The 22,436-nt window shown below is 44.0% G+C and overlaps 1 long non-coding RNA gene across 2 annotated transcripts in view; it reads left to right on the plus strand.

The window, feature by feature from the left end:
- Window positions 1-7,490: 7,490 nt before the first annotated feature.
- LOC147821666 (uncharacterized) overlaps window positions 7,491-22,436 on the plus strand; it is a 29,343-nt gene continuing 14,397 nt past the window's right edge. For both annotated transcript variants that reach the window (XR_015446711.1, XR_015446713.1), the window contains exon 1: window positions 7,491-21,048. This is a non-coding gene — a long non-coding RNA (uncharacterized LOC147821666). The remainder of the gene's footprint in view (window positions 21,049-22,436) is intronic.

Below are 22,436 nucleotides of genomic sequence, written 5' to 3' on the forward strand. Positions count from 1 at the left end.
GCGGGGTGGTGGGGTGGCGGGACAGAGCTCTGACACCTCACAGCCTGCCCCTGTCCAAGCAGGGCCCTTACATACCCTGAGCGCGAGGGGAAGCACTGCCCATGAGAGGTCACGGCTGGCGCTGACGTCCAGGATGGGCACTGGGCTGCCTCTCTCACATGTGGGTTCCTCCTGAACATTAGCTGGAAACATCTGTGGCCAGAGCCGAGCCAAGGTCGGAAAAGGCTCGGATTGCGGTCCTTTCTGTGGCTAGACCTTCAGAAAGCGGCAAAATGGCAACAGCTCATCCTCCCCTCTTCTCTGTCTCCCTCCAAGGGGTCAGGACGGGAGACAGCTTCAGAAGGGCACCCAGTTTCGCTGGGTTCTAATACCGAGGAAGTGAGGTCGCATCCTCAAAGTTTCGCTACAGTTAGGGTGAGGAAGTGGCTTGGGACCAAGGGGCAAGGTTGCACTTTGGGTTGCGGTATTTGTTGGGATTTAGTTGCAGGTTTTGGAGTACATTTAGGCTTCTATTATGGCTGAGGGTGGGAGATTCAGTATGAGAAAGTAGGCCTGCAGTTTACATGGTTGTTTATTTTTATTGTGCGGTTCACAATCATTTGAGGAGTGGCTACATGTACATAACAGAGCTTGAAGGGCCGGGGATTTAGCCCAGTGGCACCGTGCCTGCCTCACCAGCACAAGGTCCTGAGTTCAATCCCCGGTACCAAAAGAAAGAAAAACCAAAAATACCAAAACAACAACAACTCATAGTACAGCTTATATATATTACGAGTTTTAGATTTATATACAATTAAGATGGCCACCCAGTTCTCCATTTCCTGTTATTAATGTCATCCATTAGTCTAGTACATCCTGTACAAGGAGTGAGCAAATATTGATGTACAATTACTAACTAAGATCCACCTTCACCACTTGCTCTCCACAGCAATCTGCAGTCCCGTCCGGGCTGCCACATTGCATTTCATTGTTGCATCCCTCAGACACCCCTTGACTGATGTTTTCACAATTTTTCCTTTTTTCATTTTGGATGAGCTGACAGTTTGGAGGATGACTGAGCTGATATCTTATAGAATGTCCCTCAATTTAAGTTTTCCTGATGTTTCCTTCCTGATTAGATGAGGGTTACATGTTTGGGTGCGTGGCTTTCTGCAGGTGTTCCATGTTCCTGACCGCACCCTCATCCTGGGTCCTCCAGTGCACCTTTGGCTTAACTCTCACAGCTGCATGCGCTGCCCTCTCAGGGACACCCAGCCTGGCCTGCCAGGCCTTCTTTGGAAATTTGGGTGGAAGCCTTCCCAACTCAACTCTTGCGTTCTGCATATCTGTGAAAACAGCACCCTGTAGATGACACAAAGTTCTACCACTGGTTCCAAGCAGTCCTTAGGCCTTTGTGCATCACTGCTGCAGAAGCATCCATGGGCCTGGATGGCTGAGCACCGTGAACTGAATGAATCCCAGGGAACCCGCCGAGGTGGCCCTTCTCACGCAGGGTGCCCTGGGGCTCTCCTCTCAAAACAAAGTCTTTCCCTTTTGCAACTGTGAGCCTTGGAAAGGTTGGGCCTTGTGGGTTCCTTATATGTCTTCAGGGTATCTTTTCCATTGTCCTATTGTAAAGTACTTGATTTCTTTTTAATGCTAATCTTTGATCCACCAGGCTGTCCATTGCTCCATCTTTCCAGGCCTTTCTTTGGGGGGGGGGGTGGAACTGAAATGTTTTTAAATGGGCTTTTGCTCCTCGTTTTCAGCACAAACCTGGCTCAAAGTAGCAAGCAGCATCCATGCTACAGCCTGATATTTAGGCTACCTTGATATTTTCTCCATCAGATGAATGATTCTTCCACCCTTCGTATCAGTCTCACACAAATCTCAGGACATGAACACAATACAGTCCTATTTTCTGCTGGAGCACAACACACATGGCTTGGATCCGACTGCCACTGGCATCCTTCTTCTCAACTGAAACCTCCTAAGTCTGACCTTTCTCATCTGCAATCTATCTGCACTCTGGTCTTCTGTGCTCGGACCAGAATCTTTCATCAAGCTCAGATTAGAGCATTCTAGGGCTGCTTCTCCAGCTGGCATCTCCAAACCTTTCCAAACTGCTGTGGACCACCTCCACAGGCCTCTGAACCACCTGGTGAGGTACAGTCGCTGCAGTGACCAGCAGACTTCTTGTACCAACACCTGTGTCACCCACTTTCTTGTCCCTGAACACAATACTCAGCACTACACATTAAGGGAAGAGAGGTTTGTTTCAGCTCATATTTCAGTTCATAGTTAGCTAGTTCCAGGATGGCAGGATGGCATGTCAGAGGTGCACATTGATAGAAATGCTGCTTGCCTGGTGGAGGCCAGGAGGCACATGGTAAAGTGTGGGCCAGGGAGCAAGATACACCCTCCCGGGTCACACCCGCGCTGACCCACCTCTTCCGACCCGGCCCACATCCTGACACCAAGCCTGGCGTAGCACCCCCATCACCCACTCACCCTCTGGAAGCCCTCACCTCTGGGTGCAAGGGGCTTGAGGGGGACATCCAGATAGAATCCATGACCTGTAGTTTCCATAAAAGGATGCAATTTCTGATAAGTGATCTAGAAGTGTCATAAGAAACCTATGAAATATTTAGAGCATAAAACCTTACAATGTATTGAAGACAATTTTCTTTTCAGTAATGCACGTTATGATGGACAGAATGGGAGTTAGTACTGATGATGAGTCTTTGTTTTAATGTTTTGCTCCAATGCCCTGTTTTGTTTGCAGTAGTAGTTTTCTCCTTGAAGTATTTATAACTGTGGAATGAGTGCACAGATGGGTTTCTGAACTGTGTTTCTTTCCTCATTGCTCTTTTGGTCACTTGTACCTGCATCAGCAGTAGATATGAATTTCACAGAAGCATTGAATAGTGATAATCAAGAAGAGTGTGGCTATCAGGGCTATTTCAGCTTAGGTGATCTCAGACCGAATCAGGTGTGGATGTCAAGGATGTGTGTACGTGACATGTGTTTCACACCTAAATGTTTGAATTAGAAATGCAACAAAGAATGGAAGCTGGGACTGTATTGGGGGAGGATTTAGGCAACGTAATGTCTGAGGAAGAGGATGGGATGTGTACGTTTATGGCCAGGGACAGTTGGAACCCTGTAACAGACACTTTTTGTCACGCACAGTTGTAGGAACATCGCAGCTTATTTTGGGGAGAACACCTCCACCTTCAACCCAAGACCTCCATTGTGTACACTTGGGAGGGGATTTTGTTTGGATTAAACCCAATGAGGATAGTCATTTCCGTGGTTATACAGGTTGCTTTTGAATGAATCCTTTACACAAACCCAATCAGAACAAACGTGAAGAATGTCATTTGAAATGATGGAAATGAGAGCCTTGTCATCTTGGGAAATCATCTGAGAGCTGCTACGGCCGCAGGGAAGCCTGGAATAGATAAGAGAAGGTATGCCTAAGAACCCAGAAGCGGAGCCAGGTCTGAGGAAGGAGAACAACACAGTGAATGCTGGAAGTTTTTTAATCCTTCCCGAAGTCAGATGTCAGAATTGAACAAACAAACTAGCTTTTCGTTACTTAAGGCTTTCAAATTTATTTCTTACTTTTAGCCTGAAATATGGTTAAATGATATGGGTCCCAAATTCGGCCATAACAGATGAATGAATGAATTATGGGTGACATGATTTAAAAAATCACTTTAAAATTTATTCCAGTTGAAAAGGATGCATATGCTGCTGTTGGGATGGGAGAGCCCAATGCCTGTTGTGCCTACGAGGAAGAAAAGGAGCAAGTTAAAGTGTGGGCTGACTAAGGCTGAAGAACCTCTGCTAGGACACTTGCTATGGCTGAAGAGAAAGGCCGAGGCAACGGATGGACACGGGTAGGAATGGCCAAAGACTTTTGCCATGGAGACGACCGGCCCTGAGCAGACAGCGAGCAATATTGTCAGTGTCTTGAGATCAGCAAAGCAGCAGAGGTCTTGGGGCAGAAGGACTGCAGCTTGCAGACTAAGACAGCCCTACACACCAGTGAGGTCACAATGGACCGCCCTTGCTAGCTGGGGAAGAAATCCCACGAGGACAGGACGTGACTGGGCGCTGTGTGGTGGCTGAGCAGCAGGGGAGTCAGGCCCTCCCAGAGACCGGTCGAGCCTTTCTAGAGCTCGTGGAAGGATCAGGACCCCACGGGTCTTGCCAGGTCAGGAGCTCTAGTGTGGCTCAGGTGGGCCCACACCCTCAGGCTGAGGTGGGCACAGGTGCGGCCGGGAAGCTGCCGGGGCCTTGTGGAGAGCGTCGGACACAGGCAGAGCCACTCCTGCACCCACACACCGTACTGTTTTGGACCACACACCTGGGGCAGGGGCCTAGACCCGTCCGGGACTCACCGGGGGCTGCCCCACCGCATCTCCAGAACCTCCCCAAGAGCCAAGGTTGGACCTGCCCCTGAGAGGTGTCACTCACGTGCCGTGCAGGTGTCAAGGGCAGGACCTCGAGGGGAGTGACTTGGTCACCGAGACACGCTACCGGACACACACAAGTTAAGCGAGGAGAGGTTTATCTCGGCTCGAACTTGGGAGAGGTTTCAGTCTCTAGTCAGCAGCTCAAAGGCAGCGCGGCATGGCAGAGGGGCCTGGCAGACAGAAAGCAGAGTCCAGGGAGCAGAGGCAGCGAGAAGAAGGCTTCCAGGCCCTGAAGCAGGCGATTTCTCTCAGCCCAGATCCCACCTCCTGACAACCCAGGTGTACCACGCCCATGAGGCAATCACCTCCCAGAGGCGGCTTGTGAGTGCGTGAGGGTGTGCGGACAGGTAGCTCTAAACTGTCCCCGAGGGAGAGGGATGGGAGGGCGACCTTGGGGGCAGGAGGAGGGGCGCGCATCCCTGCAGGTCAGCTTCCCAAACTGGAGCTCTCTCCTGGGACCAGAGCAGGCGGGGCGTGCTGTGACGCCGAGCGGCCAGCGGAGGGCAGCAGAGCCCTGTGCTGAGATCACGCGCTGAGGTTGCCAGGGTCCCCAGCCCTGCCAGTATTGTATGAGAATGCGTAGCATAAAGAGAATATGTTCGTATATTCGTGCTTATTTCTACCACCTTATTCTGTCTTCCTCTCTGTCTTGCTTCCTCTAAGTAGGCTGGAAGCTTTCCATTATTTCTTTGGAAGTAATTCATCTCACTGTTTCTTTTTCAGAGAGAGAGAGAGAGAGAGAGAGAGAGAGAGAGAGAGAGAGAGAGAGAGAGAGAGAGAGAGACAGAGAGACAGAGAGTGTTTAGGTCTTACTCAGTGTCCGAGATCTGAGATTGCTGGGAAGCACCACCACACCTGACTTTTCCTTTTGTCTTGCAGTTAGGAGTGATGTATCTGGTCTCTGGATTTTCCGTAGTGACCTTAGATATCACACCCTGAACTTTTGCTTGTTCAATTTAGGTCTTTAAATTTCTTGATTAACTTTTGTTTGGAAGAGGTTTAGCTTCCAGGAAAACTGAGAGAATGCTGGGCTGGCACAGCTCAGAGCGAGGGCGGGGACCTAGGCTCCCCAGAGGGCGGAGCATCTCCAACAAGCACTCCTTACTCCTCTGCCTAGGAGGACCCTGCCCTTTCCCGGTTATCTGATGGTTTGTTCCTGGGGCCACAGTGACGCCCGGCTGGGACCATTGCCCTGAGGGCTCCGTTGGGCACCTGAGCTGAGCTCCGCAGTGGCACGGGGGGCGGGGGGGGTCTCAAGCGAGCTGTTCACCGCCCTGGCGCTCTGCCTTCCTGTGGCCAGGGGCCTTCCGCCTCCTGTGACACGCGCGCTTCCTTCCTTGTCCCGAAGGCCTCTGGGGGACCCCGGTGGCTGCGCTGAGCTGACAGGGAGAGTGAATTCTGAGCCGCGCTGGTCCCGGCTTCCTCCCTTCCTGTTCGCCCCGCGCTCTGAGCCGCTCCCCTGGCTTCCACACGGTCCCCTGCATGGCAGTGTCCCCGCTGTCCTGGTCCGGGCGGAGGCCTGTAGGGGGGCCGCCTCTGCTGGGCTTCTGCGCCCCGGAAGCTCCTCGCTCCCCGCTCCCCTGGGTGCCCAAGGGCAGAGCACGCAGCGAGCCCGCGCGGTGACCTTGGCCCCTGAGGTGCTGGGTCCCAGGCTGTGCGGGTGGTTCCTGCCCGGTCTGGCCGGTCCTCAGGAAGCACCGGGTCCCCGCCTGCGGAGGAGCCCCTTTCCGCCTCGCGGCCACGCGAGTGTGGACACCAGCGAGCCCGGAGCTGGGGCTAGTTTAGTGCATGGTGATAGGTATGGGTCTAGTTTGAATCTTTGGCAGGTTGAAATCCTGTTGTTCCAGCACCAATTATTAAATAGGCTATCTTTCAGGGAGGAGGATTTTAGTGAAACTCAAAGAAGCTTAAATCACATGACAGCACCCACCACACCACATGACCTATGAGTCGAGGTCAGGGTCCCCATGACAAGGAGGCACTAGGGATCATGGAACATCTTAGAAAAGAGCCTACAGTCCCAAGAGCTGACGGAGGAAAAGAGGCAGATTGGAGATGTCCAGAGGAAATTGCCAGCACCCTCTTACCACTTAGCTTGGCCACCCGGATCCAGTGCTCCACCACCCTGGCCCTGTCTCCAGCCCTCGTGCTGGGACCCCCAGAGCAGGAGGTGATCGTGCAGTTGGCCACGTGATTAAAATGTGTGGTAGTGGCCCGAACGGTGGGCGCCAGAGGTTCTTTGCCCTTTTTGTTTCTCCGGGTCCAGATGGAGCCCAGGCAGTCCCAGGGCACCACATTCTTGAACAGCTCCTGTGGAGGAAGACAGCATCCCACGGGCAGAACCCACCCCAGAGAGTCGATGGCTTCAGCCATCCACAGGCAGGTGGCCGTGGCCTGAGCTGGAGATCAGGAAGCTGCAGATATGGACAGAGACTTCTGCAAATAGCCGGTGTTCCTCCACTGCCCACTAGTGATGTCCAACTTATGACCTAGGACCTAGCACTGACGTGAAAATCAGTGGCATTGTCCCCGTGACCATCCTCCCAAACCTCCAGCACGCGCAGACATCTGAGTCCCGCTCATTCTGAGGTAGTGTCTTCTTTCCAACCTCACCTGCCCTCTGCTCCTGTGCCCAGATCAGTGGCACATGTCTTGGGACAGCTATGACTGGGGGTCTCTGTGTGGGTATCTGCCGTAGAACCCATGAATCTCAGATGCCTACAAAGTGATAAGGCTGGCCAGGTCTCCTGGGATGATGGCAAGGTGACACATGCTCCTGCCTGCACCTCGGTGCACACCCTCCTCCGCCAGTTGGTCTGACTCCCCGCCCTCTTTCCCAATTGTCCAATCGCAGTTGACATCACAGTCACTGTGTGAAGCGGGCATGGGAGTGCCCTGTCTCTACTGTGGACCTCCACCCAAGGACAGGAGTGGCTTGGGGCTGAGAGACAAGTATAGGTGATGCCTGCCGTTGGTAGAAGAAGGAACTTTGATCCGGTAAACTGGGAATGTCAGGACTGAGGAGATCAGTGCGAGAAGGATGGGTGTCCCCTGCCCCACCCCACCCCACAGAGCTCAGCTGCTCACCGCACCCATCAAGGTCAGCTGCTCTGCCAGCAGCTTGGGAGAGAATTCTAAGAGCACCTTCTGCAAGGACCTGTCCTTGTCAGCGGCAGCAGAGAGGCAGGAGTGCTGTGGAGCTGGCTTCTGCTTCTCTCCTGTCTCCCAAGGAGGCTCTTCCTCTGGTGCTGGCTCTGGCTGCAGAGCAGGCCCACGGTGTTCTGGACATGGAGCCGGAGCTAGGAGGAGGAAAGCTCAGCAGTGTCAGTCACTTGCCAGTTCCCTGCGGAGCATAGAAAAGACATCCTGGCCATTTGGGGGATTCCAATGCCCAACCAAAAGCCATGAAAGCCTTCCAGACTGCTGTGGCCCTCACCATCTGTTTTGGCCTCGTGGGGCTCTAGATATTCCACCTGAGCAAGGGGAAGGCACAAGGGAGGCTCCATGTCTGCTCCAGGTGAGTTCACTTGCAAGCCGGCCCTTTTGATCTTGATTTGGGGAATGTCCGGTGGATGGTGCCCTTCGGACCAGGTTTACCAAAATGGGAGAGGCGGCGCCGGGGAGAGACGAGTGAGCAGCAGAGTCAGAGGCCCGGGCTTTTCTTCCACCCTGCCTCTCTGAGACAGCGTCGTGTCTTGTGTGGTCCTCTGTGCCTCGGTGTAGAGGAAAGCAGACCCCACCCCAAGCCCTCTGTGACTGTCCTAGCCTTGGCTGACTTTGTCCCACTAGGCTAATGCTAACATGGGTTTCCACTTCACACTGATGATCCTTTCTGAGCGAGGCAGGCACAAAACTCTGTGCACCTGAGCACTCGGGGCTGGGCTCCAAGCAAAGTAGTCCCAAACAATCCGTACCCCAGCAGGCCGCAATGTTTGCTGTACCTCCAGCCATGAAGTGGGGGCTGCGGGGTGGTGGGGTGGCGGGACAGAGCTCTGACACCTCACAGCCTGCCCCTGTCCAAGCAGGGCCCTTACATACCCTGAGCGCGAGGGGAAGCACTGCCCATGAGAGGTCACGGCTGGCGCTGACGTCCAGGATGGGCACTGGGCTGCCTCTCTCACATGTGGGTTCCTCCTGAACATTAGCTGGAAACATCTGTGGCCAGAGCCGAGCCAAGGTCGGAAAAGGCTCGGATTGCGGTCCTTTCTGTGGCTAGACCTTCAGAAAGCGGCAAAATGGCAACAGCTCATCCTCCCCTCTTCTCTGTCTCCCTCCAAGGGGTCAGGACGGGAGACAGCTTCAGAAGGGCACCCAGTTTCGCTGGGTTCTAATACCGAGGAAGTGAGGTCGCATCCTCAAAGTTTCGCTACAGTTAGGGTGAGGAAGTGGCTTGGGACCAAGGGGCAAGGTGCACTTTGGGTTGCGGTATTTGTTGGGATTTAGTTGCAGGTTTTGGAGTACATTTAGGCTTCTATTATGGCTGAGGGTGGGAGATTCAGTATGAGAAAGTAGGCCTGCAGTTTACATGGTTGTTTATTTTTATTGTGCGGTTCACAATCATTTGAGGAGTGGCTACATGTACATAACAGAGCTTGAAGGGCCGGGGATTTAGCCCAGTGGCACCGTGCCTGCCTCACCAGCACAAGGTCCTGAGTTCAATCCCCGGTACCAAAAGAAAGAAAAACCAAAAATACCAAAACAACAACAACTCATAGTACAGCTTATATATATTACGAGTTTTAGATTTATATACAATTAAGATGGCCACCCAGTTCTCCCATTTCCTGTTATTAATGTCATCCATTAGTCTAGTACATCCTGTACAAGGAGTGAGCAAATATTGATGTACAATTACTAACTAAGATCCACCTTCACCACTTGCTCTCCACAGCAATCTGCAGTCCCGTCCGGGCTGCCACATTGCATTTCATTGTTGCATCCCTCAGACACCCCTTGACTGATGTTTTCACAATTTTTCCTTTTTTCATTTTGGATGAGCTGACAGTTTGGAGGATGACTGAGCTGATATCTTATAGAATGTCCCTCAATTTAAGTTTTCCTGATGTTTCCTTCCTGATTAGATGAGGGTTACATGTTTGGGTGCGTGGCTTTCTGCAGGTGTTCCATGTTCCTGACCGCACCCTCATCCTGGGTCCTCCAGTGCACCTTTGGCTTAACTCTCACAGCTGCATGCGCTGCCCTCTCAGGGACACCCAGCCTGGCCTGCCAGGCCTTCTTTGGAAATTTGGGTGGAAGCCTTCCCAACTCAACTCTTGCGTTCTGCATCCCTGTGAAAACAGCACTCTGTAGATGACACAAAGTTCTACCACTGGCTCCAAGCAGTCCTTAGGCCTTTGTGCATTACTGCTGCAGAAGCAACCATGTGCCTGGATGGCTGAGCACTGTGAACTGAATGAAACTTCCAGCTTTCACTGTGTTGTTCTCCTTCCTCAGACCTTTCTCCACTTCTGGGTTCTTCAGCATACCTTCTCTTATCTATTCCAGGCTTACCTTGGGCCATAGCAGCTCTCAGATGATTTCCCAAATGAGAAGGCTTGTATTTCCATCATTTCATATAACATTCTTCACATTTGTTCTGATTGGCCTTTTTTAAACGATTTATTCATAACCAACCTGTATAACCATGGAAGTGACTGTCCTTATTTACTTTAATCTGAAAAAATCCACTCCTGAATGTACAGATTAGAGGTCTTGGGTTGAAGGTGGAGGGGTTCTCCCAAAATAAGCTGGGATGTTCCTACAACTATGCATGACAAAAAGTGTCTGTTACACTTTTCCAACTGCCCCTGGGCATAAATGTACACATCCCGTCCTGTTCCTAAGACAATATGTTGCCTAAATCATCACCCAATATAGTCCCTTAGCCTGTTAAATTATTAGAGTAGAAAAGGTGTCTGATTTGGGAGATATTTCTGAGAATCACTAGGACCTCTTGGCTACATATGGACAAGGAGAAATTAAAGACCCCTGAATTTTCTAGCTGGAGGTTCTGGGTGGGTAATAAGACTGCGAACTTGGAGAGGGAATTTAATAAGAGCAAGGCAGGGGTAAAGTTAAAGAGATTGATATTTGACATGCTGTAATAAAAGACCCTACGGAGATTCCATGGGGAACAGGAACCTAAAAAAAAAGGTCCTTACCTGCAATGGGGGAAAAGGTATCTTTATAGTGGAGAAAGCTGGAAGACACCACCTCAACCAAAAGATTAGTCATAACCAAGTCCTATGGCATGCCTTCTGAGACAACACAGCCACAGGGATGCAAACCTCCTCACGTATGAACTTCTACCACCAATTCATTACCTGATCCTGAGATAACAGGAGATAACACAGAATAGATGGACACATTATACAAAACAACCACCCTGTCTTCTTAAAAAATGTCAATGCCAGACCTGGGGGTTTAGCTCAGTGGTAGAGCACTGGCCTAGCATGGATGAAGCTCTGGGTTGGATCCCAAATGCTACAAAACCACCTCAAAATGTGTATGTCATTAAAGAGAAACTGAAAAACTGATTATGGCAGCACAACTCATAAGAGAGAAATCTTCTAAGCAGCCTTTATGTCCATCAAGGCATGAATGGATATAGAAAATATGGTTTTTACACAAGTGGCATATTATTACTATGTCATATAGAAGGATTATCTTGAAGGAAACTTGGTAGGAAATTTGTAGGAAAATAGATGCACCTTGAGACCATAATGTTAAGTGAAATAAATCAGGCACACAAGCTTAAATATGACATGGTTTCTCTTATATAAGAAACCCAAAATATAAATAAAGAGGAAAATAAAATAAAAATCAGAGAGATAGATCTTTTGCAAAAGGGAAGGGGATGAAGACATGAATGGAGGAGAAAAAGGATGAAGGGAAAAGAATGGAAAAAGAATGAAGATGTGTTATGTACATGTACCAACTCCCCACGAGGAATTCATTCATTATGTACTGCAATAATGTGCTAATAAACCTTAATAAAGAAAAATGAAAAATGACACGATAGCAAATTGCAGTGTGTGGTCCTGGGTAGGGTCTTGGATCAGGCAGATAAACTGCCATAAAAAAACCCCACTATTGAAGTTCTCTTACAGCCTAGTTGAACTTGTAGGACTCTAGGCGTTGATGTCAAGGCATTTTTTTGCGCCTCCTTCAGTACTACTTCCTGCACATGCGCACTGTTTGGTACCTGCGCCACAGTGGGCGTGCGTCATAAGAACATCCGGGCCCTTCCCAACTGGCGCGCACTTGGCGACCATTAGCAGTACCTTCCCGTGCGACTGGGGTTGTGGTGCCAGACTGCGGCGATGGAGTCTCAGTCCTGGGAGAGGTTTCTAAAATTGACGTATGTAAAAAATGTGATTGAGGCCCAGTCCTCCAGACCCCTCTGTACTGAACAAGCTTTGCAGGCTTTGCCTCCTCACGTTTACGTTCGTTCCTTTGGTTCGGCTGTAGGTTGGAAAGGAGGGAAGGGGCCTGGCCCGCAGCATGCCATGGTCAAGCTCTCTCCTGGTGGTACAGCTTTCCGCAGGTTCAGACTCAGAGCGGGGGAGGTTTTCCCCAAGACTATGTCCTAGCAGGCTTAGAAAAAGCAGGTAGAGCCACAGAGTAGACATCCAGTGTATGGGTTATTGGCATGTTTAAAAGATTCCAGAACAAACGGAAGATTTTTAAAAGTTGAGGGAAAACATTCAATGGTCGGTTTGAAAAGACCTAGCCCTAGCCAAAGTAAAACTGACAAATCTATCCAGGAACAGGGTATATGCAAACAATGTTTTAAATTTTGAAGGTAGGGACCAGGGGTTAGTGCAATGGTGCCTCACCTGCCTGGCAAGCGCAAGGTCCTGAGTTCAATTCTTGGTACCAAAAAAGAAAAAAAATCAATGGTAAAAAATGTCAGAGGTTCTCAGAAAGAATAAAAAAATTAAAAAGGAAAAATTATATAAGGCTTTGGTTGAGTGTCACAGGGTAGAGAACTCACAAGACTCTCACTGTGCATGTGTGTGTAATAGTGTGTAATAGTTTTAAGGGGAAACCAATAATTATCAAGTCATGTATGAAAGCCTCAATTAATGATACAAGAGATAAGAAACTCCCTCCCTCTGATAAAATTAACTCATAGATGCACTGCAAATATCTGAAAGATTAATACAAATTTTTGAAGTAGCGGTGCATGGTAGAAGTCCTGATGGTGAGGATAACATTGAAATTAGGATGTAAGTCCAAAACGACAATTTTAAATGTTTTAAAAGCACTGCAAACATTAAAACCCAGCAGTTTGCCATACTAATAAATGTCTGGAAGTGCACAGACACCACTTTGAGCACCTCTTGTAATGGTAGAGGCCAAAGGTAACTTACATTAATCTCATGATATCTCAATAAGTTGAGTATTAAAATATTTATATGTTTTTTTCTGAAGTATGCATACATATTTTTTGGTGGACTATATGTGAAAACATCATGTTGTACACTTTAAATATGTATAATACAAACATGAATGTTTCTAAGAATTTTTACTTGTGATTGAAACATTTTAACTATATGAAAGATTTAAAAATACACACGTATATGCAATTCCAGTATCTCAGTGACATAATTTCTCATTTGTTGAAAATCTTTTAATATTTTTATCCATATGAACATATTGCTAAGTTGATAAAACTACATTTTATGCACTTATACATTTTACAGATTTTGTAACAATAATTTGGAACTATGCCTCCTTTTTCACTTTTTTGTAGAATTTTTAAGAGCTGTGTTACATCCACTGTATTTGTATATTACATGTTTTATTTAATCATTTTCTTATTACTAGATGCCAGTGCTATTTTTTGAAATTATAAATAACTCTGCTCTATGCCACACAGAGGGGTGCCTATAATTCTAGAATCAAGAGGCTGAGACAGGAGGATTTTGGAGAGTGCAGTGCCAGTCTGAGCAACATAGTAAGTATAAGGCCATTTTAGATTACATCACAAGATCCTATCTCAAAAAACAAAGCAAAGAGGGCCAGGGATTTAGCTCAGTGGTTTTGCCACCTGTTGTGCAAGCACAAGGACCCGAGTTCGATCCCTGGTACCAAAACAAAACAAAACAACCAATCCAACTTCCCAGGTTAATTTGGGCCAGGGATTTAGCTCAGTGGTTTTGCCACCTGCTACGCAAGCACAAGGACCTGAGTTCTATCACCAGTACCAAAAAAAAAAAAAAAAAAAAAAAAAATCAAAGAAACAAAAGCTAAGTCTGCTTTGAGTATATTTTTGTATATGGATTTTTCTCCTTTAATATTTTCATACTTCTTTTATTCCAAGGTATACATATTCTTTTATTGTGTATCAAGTAATATTTTAGTATATTTGGTTTTTCCTTTTAAAGCATTATTGAATTGATATTAAATTTTAAAGTTGAAACTTAGAGTTGGAGAAATAGAACAATCCTAAATATAAATTTGGAATAGGGGGTTTACTAAGTCAAACAAGTTTATGATACTTGATAAGTATATTCAAAATGCCACCTCAAAATGTTTTGCCAGTAACATCAGCATGGGTGTGTGTTGCAGTTTTCCTATAGCTTTTTCAGCATATGTATTTTCCTGGTTTTTAATAGTTTTAATAGATGTCAATTATTTCCTTATTATTATTTGACTTAATTTAACTAGTTTACTCTGTATGTGAAAAAGCTATGGATGTAAAGAGAACAAAAGACAAAATTTGAAGTCATTTAAAAAATCAGATACAAACACTTTGTGTTTAGTCAGTAACTTTGTGGAGAAAAAGTCAGAGTTCTTGGCTCTTATCTTTCCATACGTTACATCTGTTCCTCTGCCACATGCAAAACTGGAAGAATTCTGGACAACTGCTTTATAAAATCAAAGAAACTTTAGCTAGATGAACCAATAAGAATCATCTGGTTAGGGATCAGGGATTTAGCTCAGTGGTTCCACTGCCTGCCTTGCAAGCACAAGGTCCCAAGTTTGATCTCCAATACCAAAAAAAAAAAAAAAAAAAAAAAGGATCATCTGGTTAAACGATTCATTTTAATAAGATTAAATAAAAACCCATTGAGATTCAAATTATTCAAGATTTTTCAATTAGTAGGTGCCAGGGTGCAATTTAAGACCAAGGTTCCAGACCTTTCTATCAGGCATGCTGCCTTTCTGATGCAAATTCCATCTGGGGGCTAATCATGTACCTACAGTTGTCCTTGACATTTAGGCTGAGAAGTGTAAAATTTAGCCTTAGTATACTAATTCTTACTAAATCAAATAAGAGAGTGAATTTCTGTGGTCTTGGACTTATGAGTCTAAAGCCAAACCTATATCTGAATAGGTTGCACAAAGTGAGAAGCACATTTCATGAACTGTCTTTAATAGGCTTATGCAAAGAATTCTGCAGAAGGTGTTTTAAGCATAGTAATTCCAATGGCAGGTGATTAAATCCTCTGGAAGCCTGGATCATCATGATCTTGATTTTTTTTCTTGCTGTTGATTTTCTTGTTACCTACTCAATATGAGTTTGTTCACTATTTCTAGACCAAATTAGGAACTGAATTTTACAACTGAAGAAAACACCCTTTTATCCTATCACCTTTATCATTGCATTTTCAATCTTTCTGGTTTATAAAATGTTCCCACAACCAGTAACACGAGTCTCAGACTTTAATAATCTTTGACAGCAAAAGGCATACTTCAGATTCAAGCCCAGCTTCCATGGTGTAAGCTCAAATCAGCAAAACTGCAGAAAACTGTCCTTCCTCCAATTATTTCCCTATTTCTGATGTCCCCAGGTTAGTGCCTAATGAATATTCAGGCCCAGTCACTTTTGACACCTGCCTTTTTGTCTTTCTTCTGGACAGTAATGCTGCTGGATATCACTGTCTTCCCCTGATGACCACTGATGATTCATCCTATTATGGCCTCCAAGCAAGGTCATTCCTTCTCCAAATTCCTCATATCTAAAATGTGCTAAAATCATCCACTTTATCTTGAAAGTCAAGGAAAAGAAACTTAAAACAGAATAATTTACAACAGCCAGGAGAATTAGATAGGTTTAGAACTGACACATCCAAACTGAAACTATGAAACCCTGCCTCATTCCCACATCCATCCTCTGGTAGGGAGGCAGATCAGGGAGGCAAGAGACAGGCGAATCTGGGTACCTCCCTACTTTGGGACTGAGGTCCAATTTTTCCCACCTTAGAGAAGGAAGTTCTCCAAACTGTCTCAACCTGGGCCTGGCATTGTTTTACTGCCCTGGAATGTGTTCTTCCCATGATGACTGACAAAAGAAACATCCATTCTCTTGGGGGTAGTGGAAATCCTGTATTTGCTTCACAGCTTACACAAGATAATCACAATAGTAGGTTGCATATATTCTGAAGTTTGGGCTATACATTCTTAAATGTATGCCTTTACAGGAAAAGAAGTCGTACTCCCTATTGGGTTATCTTGTTCTTTGGGAGCTGTTTTACAACTTTGTAAATGATTGATAATAGATAGAAATGCAAAGCATTTGTTGTTTATAAACACCAAATTATTTCCTGTCTGACAGAGGAGAGAAGCTCAGTCTCTCTCTCCTATGATGGAAAAGCCACTCTTGTCTCAATTTGCACATTCATTTCACTGTTCTTCCCCTATACATTGGACCCTCAAGGTACGACTGTCCTGACACACGAACAACTTGGGTTAATTAGGTTAATGGACCTAAGTCTGCCTTTTGTTATCTATAGTGTGTACCCAGGTAAAAATTCAGATCTCAGCTATATTGACTTACAACCAACTTGAGTTACAACCAGTCTTGGAAACTGATTGAGTTTGTAAGTCAAGAGTCCACTCTATTTGTGTCTATTCTTTGTTGTTGTTTTTCTTTTGGTACAGGGTTCGAACTTGAGTCCTTGCGCTTGTGCAGCAGGCAGCAAAACCACTGAGCTAAATCCCTAGCCCTTGTGTCTATTCTTTGGATTCTCTTTTAAACTGGTTAATACCTTAAAGTTTTTCAAATTTTTAATGAGCAGAGCAAAATCTTTAACAAATGTTTATGTTGTATAGGAGAATCATGATTTTATCATTTAAAAATTATCTTTTAACACCATGTATGAGATCCTAAAATATGGTTACTCTTTGCTACCTTAAATCTAGTTTAATTCTCCTTATATTATCCTATCAATATGAATAATACAAAGGATCCAACTTGTGGGTATTCTCTCCTAGCATAATACACACACAGTACACATGCCCATAAACACAACCCCCCAAAATAAGCAATAATGGTTATCCATAAAACTGTTGAAAATCCATGTGTAAGAAGAAAACATTCTCTAGTGCATGGAAGACACAGTTCTGATGATCCATCAGGCAGAATGGGTACTATCTCAGCTTGAATTGTCTATTTGGGTTACTTCTCCATTTTCAGGAGTTCTTCAGGAATGTAGAATAGATGGTTTCTATTTATACCATGGATTTCTCTTGGCACTGTTATCATTTTGGCCCAGATGCTTCTTCGATGTGGGAGCAGTTCTGCACACTGTGGGAAGCTTAGCAGCTTCGCTGGCCTCTACCCATTAGATGGCAGTGTCACATCCCCCAATGGCTCCAGACACTGCCCTGGCCAAAATTGCTCCACTTGAGAATCCCTGATGTATTTTATGAAAGGACACACAAAATAACTTATCCTATAGAAGAGGGAGGATCTCTCCAAAGACGTGTGTATACTCAATTAACATATATCAGCATGGATGGGTCTCAGTGGTAATGTTGTGTGATCACAGCAAGTTACAGAATGATTTGAACAGCATGACCATATTTATGTAAATTTTAAAATCACAAAACTTACAGTGTATATTGCTTATAGGGCCATGGATGTGGGGTGAAAATCATAAAACCATGAACATGAATAGACACCAATTTAATGAGTGTCATTGTGCTTGGGAAAACAGGAAGGAAATTAGGATGGGTTATGTTGAAAAGAAAAGTCAACTCTTTCTATAATGTTTTTCTCACTTTCAAAATAGGTCAAAAACACTATTGCAAATGTTACCTTTTTTGATCCAGCTAACTTATATAGAGACATTGTTATTCTACAAACTTTATTTGACAGAAAAATCTATAACAAGATGTGAAACATGCAGCGTAAATTTTCCATATTTCTTTGATGCTGTTATTTTTCAATCATCTGTTTTATATTGTTCATATGACTGCTTGCCTCCCTAATTAAGAGTAGCTTTGAATTGGCAGTGTTTTATACAGCAATTTTCTGGTTCAGACTCTAAAGACAACCATAATATAAGTGTTCTCACCTTATATGTGTGGAGTGCTTTATCTTTTCTCAGTACTCTTACATCTGTCTTCTCATTTTGTGTTCACAATTTCTTTCACCATCAATCTTAGTTTCAAATCTATTCACCATGTTAATGCAGGTTTCATCTTTCTATTGCAGTTACCTTAAGTTTGGGTTACTGACCCTGAGATACCAGATCCCAGGGCAGTTTACGTAGGAAGTGACTCACAAAACACTGGTAGGTAAAGTGAGACAGGGAGAGAAGTTAAGAGGCAGCACGTTTAGAGTAGCTTACTGTTTAGGGCTATTGAGGCTCAATTTGACTCCTTTGTGTAAACTCCTGTGGATGGCTTTCACAATAGAAAGACACAGTGAGTCATTTGAGATAGAAGTTGGCAAAACCGGAAGTACTTATGATCAGGCCCTTTACAAGAAAAGTTGGCTAACCTGTGCTCTAGAGCATAAAACTGGGAGAAGCATCCATATTTTCAAGAGTTTTGAGAGTTTCCAGTGTGAAGAAATGTGCAAGAAGGAAAATATCCATAAACATTTCATTTTGAAAGAAGTAGGTTAGGGACAAAATAGTACTTCTATAAGAACAAATATTGATCGTTTGGCCTAAAAAATGATCAAGATCCAAGCAGACACTTGAGACAGTTATAACTCTACTATGGAATGAGTTGGAAACAGTTCAGGCTTGGGAAATAGTGATCATTCATTGTGCCAAACAACAACTAATTAAAGATTATGGTAGTAATTAGCCAAGACTATGTTCAGGCTGGGAACAGGAAGACATAGTGGTTGCCAATAATGACTGCAGAAAACTAACAAAGCTTACCTGTCATTCCATGAGACGAGAAAACAGAAACAACAAAACTAAAATCCGTGAATGAAAGGGAACATGTAGTGTCCCTTCCTGTGTCCTCAGGGTGTTAAGGAAGACTGAAGAAGGAAAATCTACCTACTGCAGGTAGGTTTAGAAGGTATCTAAAAGTGATAGCTATTTTTGTTAAATAGACTGGTTGCCTGGGGACAAGCAAGGATGAATAACAAGGAGACGTGAATCAGTTTAACTTTGGGCAGCCAGGGGGCTCTTGCCTCTTAGGAGCCCCAGCATCTGGCTCATCTTGTATTTATTCACCTAAACACTGGTACAAGCAATCAAAGTAGCACAAGGTTCATCTGCTTTCCAATATCCACTAGTACATACTCTGGTAAACAACTTAATCTTAGGTGTTCTAGCTTTTCCCTGGAACCCACAATATGGAGTCACCCTGAGTGCAGCCTTTCTCCTTTGTGCTCAGAGAGGCCAGTTAGGCCTCTCTTCTCTGGTCTCTCACAGCATAGAGTTGTTCAGAATACTCTAAATTATCTTCTTCATTTCAATGAGCTCAGTATTGATGTCCTCTCTTGTTTGTGATATTAGTAATTGACCTCTTTCTCTCTTTGTCTTGATTAGCCTGGTTTAAGATTTATTGATTTCATTGATCTTCAAAGTATCATATTCTGGTTTTAGCAATATTTTTAAAAAAATTTTATTTTTCAATTGTATTGATTTATGCAATAATTTTTATTGTTTTTTTCTTTTGTTTGCATTCATTTTATTTATTTCTTTATTTTGGTACCGGGAATCGAACTTGGGACCTTGCACTTGTGAGGCAGGTGGTGGAACCACTGAGCTAAATCCCTGGCCCTTGCATTCATTTTATATTGCTCTCATTTGTGTAGCTTCCTAAAGTGGAAGCTTAGATTACTGTTTCTTGTTTTCTAATACTGTTCTTTCAATGTTATCAATTTTCCTCTATGCACTGGTTTTGCTGCCTTCAACATATTTTGATAATTTGTGTTCTCATCATTTACTTTAAAATAGTTTAAAGTTTCTTGAGACCCTCCTGATAAATGTCATTTGGAAGTGTGTTGCAGTCTAAATATTTTGGGAATTTTCTAGCTATGTTTCTGTTATTGATATCTAGCTTAATTTCCTTGTAGTACAAGAACAAACTATGATTTCTTAACATCTGTCCTGTGGCCTAGAATGTGGTCTGTCTTAGTAAATGTTCCATGTGAGCTTCAAGAGAATTTGTTCTGCTTTGTTGGATGAAGTATTTATGAAATGTCAGTTACATCCGATGAACTGATGGTGGCCTTTCATTCAACTATGCACTTCCATTTTTTCTTTCAGCTGCATCTATCAATTACTGATTGAAGAGTGTTGAAGTTTCCAACTATAATAATGTATGTGTCTATTTCTTCTTGTAGCTCTAATGATCTTTTTTCCCACCTATTTTGATAATCAGTTGTTCAGGTGCATATATGTTAAGATTTACTATGCCTTCTTGGAGAGCTGACTCCATTTATCATTATCTATTACAATTCTTTATCCCTGATTCTTTCTTGAAGTCTGCTTTGTCTGAAATTGATATTGCTAGTTCAGATTTCATTGGGTTGTGTTGCCATGGTATATCATCTTTCTCTATCCTTCCATTTTTAATTATGTCAAATGGAATTATGTAGACTAGAAAAGCTATACTTCAATTTTTTTCAAAAGTATGCTCTGACTGTCTTTACGTTTAAATTGATATATTTAGGTAATTCATATTAAAAATAATCATTGATATAGTTCAGTTAATCTCTACCATGCTTGGGTTTTCTAGTCATGACAGTTTTTCATTTCTTTAAAAATCTTCCCTCATTTTTCTTTTTTTTCTTTGTTAATTTTTATATATTAAGTTCTTTTATTGGTACATTTTAGGTATACAATTCATTTACATTTATCATTGGGTGTTTGTACCTGTACATGATGTATCTTGGTTCTTATGTTTTTCCTCATTACCTGTGTGCCCTTCACACCCTCCACCCTTCCCTATTTCCGTAGACATCCTTTCCATTTATTTTTTCTTTTCTCATAGTTTTTCCTTTCCCTCTTTTCCTTTCCCCTTCCCCTCCCTTCACACCTTCGTCTTTGGACCTTTTTTCCTCTTTCAAATTATCAATTACTCATTGTTATCATTTTAACCCTTGTTTACACTCTCAGTTTCTCACACTAGTGAAACTATTTGGTATTTACACATGTGTGTCCTATTTATTTCACTTAAGAGCATGGCCTTGATATGCATCCAGTTAGCTATCAATGACTCTAGTCTTTCATTCTTTATGGCTGAGTAGTACTCCATTTGATTAAAAAACCCACCTTTTCTTTATCCAGGTTCCAGTTGATGGGCACTTGGGCTGCTTCCAAGCTTTAGCTATTACAAACTGTGCCGCTAGGAACATGGGGACACATCTATCACTGTGGTATGATTCTTTTAATTCTTGGTGGAAGATACCCAGCAGGGGACTATCTGGGTCAAATGGGACCTCTATCCTTAGTTCTTTGAGGTATCTCCATACTGATTCCCACAGTGGGTGCACCAGTCTACACTCCCACCAGCAATGGAGAAGGGTTCCTGTCTCCCCACAACCCTGCCAGCATTTGTGATTGGATGATTTCTTGATAGCAGCCATTCTTTGTGGTGTGAGGTAGAATCTCAGTGTTGTTTTCATCTGCATCTCTTGAATGATGAGTGATGTTGAACATTTTTTCATATATTTGTTTGCTGCTTTTACTTCTTTGAGAAATGTCTGTTCCCTTCACATGCCCATTTTGAATTGGGTCTTTGAATCTGGGGGGTCAGATTTTTTTCAATTCTTTATATATTCTAGAGAGTAGTCCTTCTGTCATTTTTCTTGCCTTGTTTCTTTAATGAATACATTTTCTCTCTTCACTTAGCATATCAATTATACCTTTTAAAAATGTGAGTGTGGGACAAGGATTTAGCTCAGTGGTTTTGCTGCCTGTTGCTCAAGTGCAAGGACCAGAGTTCAATCCCCAGGACCAAAAAGAAAAATTAAATAAATAAAAAATTTTAAAAAGTGTTAGTGCTTGTCATAGAGTTTGCAATGTATATTTACAACTTATCTAAAACCACCAAGTCTAAGTTGTTAGTTTCAAATAACAGTATACTGCTTCTCTGCTAACATAGGTACCTTAGAGCATAGCATTCTCAGTTCCCCCATGCTACTACTCCCTATGCCAGTGGTGGCAAACCTATGGCACTTGTGCTGCAGCAGGCTGTTTGTATCATTGAAAGCTATAAACGTTTCACCATCCCTGCCACTGTTGCTGTCACTGATTCCACTCATTCATAAATTATATGCACCCAATATATTGTTGCTACTATTACTTTGAGCAGTTATCTAATGGATTAAGAATAAAATGTTCTGTTTTACCTCTCTTTATTCCTCTCCAATGCCCTTTCTTTCTCCCTTCCCTTGTTACTCTCCTCCTCTCCCCACCTGTTTCCTCCCTCCCTCCTGTCTTTCTTCCTTCCTACCTTCCTCAGTTCCTTCTTTCCTTTCTGCTTCCTCGGTCCCTCTCTTGTCATATTTGATTTCTATCTCTAAAGAACTTATTGGAACATTTCTTGTCTAGCATATCTTGGCATTACATTTCTTCAATTGTTATCTGAAAAACATTTATTTCTTTATGTCAGAAGGAAATTTTTGCTGTACAAAGAATTTTAGCATTGCGTGGATGGGTTATTTGTGTCAATGCCTTAAATATTTTATTGCATTCTCTTCTTGCTTACAAGATTTCTGAGAACCCTGGTGTAATTCTTAACTTTGTCGTTCAGTAGTTAAAG

This window comes from Heterocephalus glaber, unplaced genomic scaffold (assembly GCF_053883595.1).
Source record: "Heterocephalus glaber isolate CG9 unplaced genomic scaffold, H.glaber_assembly_v1.0 deba00001722, whole genome shotgun sequence".
Lineage (NCBI taxonomy): Eukaryota > Metazoa > Chordata > Mammalia > Rodentia > Bathyergidae > Heterocephalus > Heterocephalus glaber.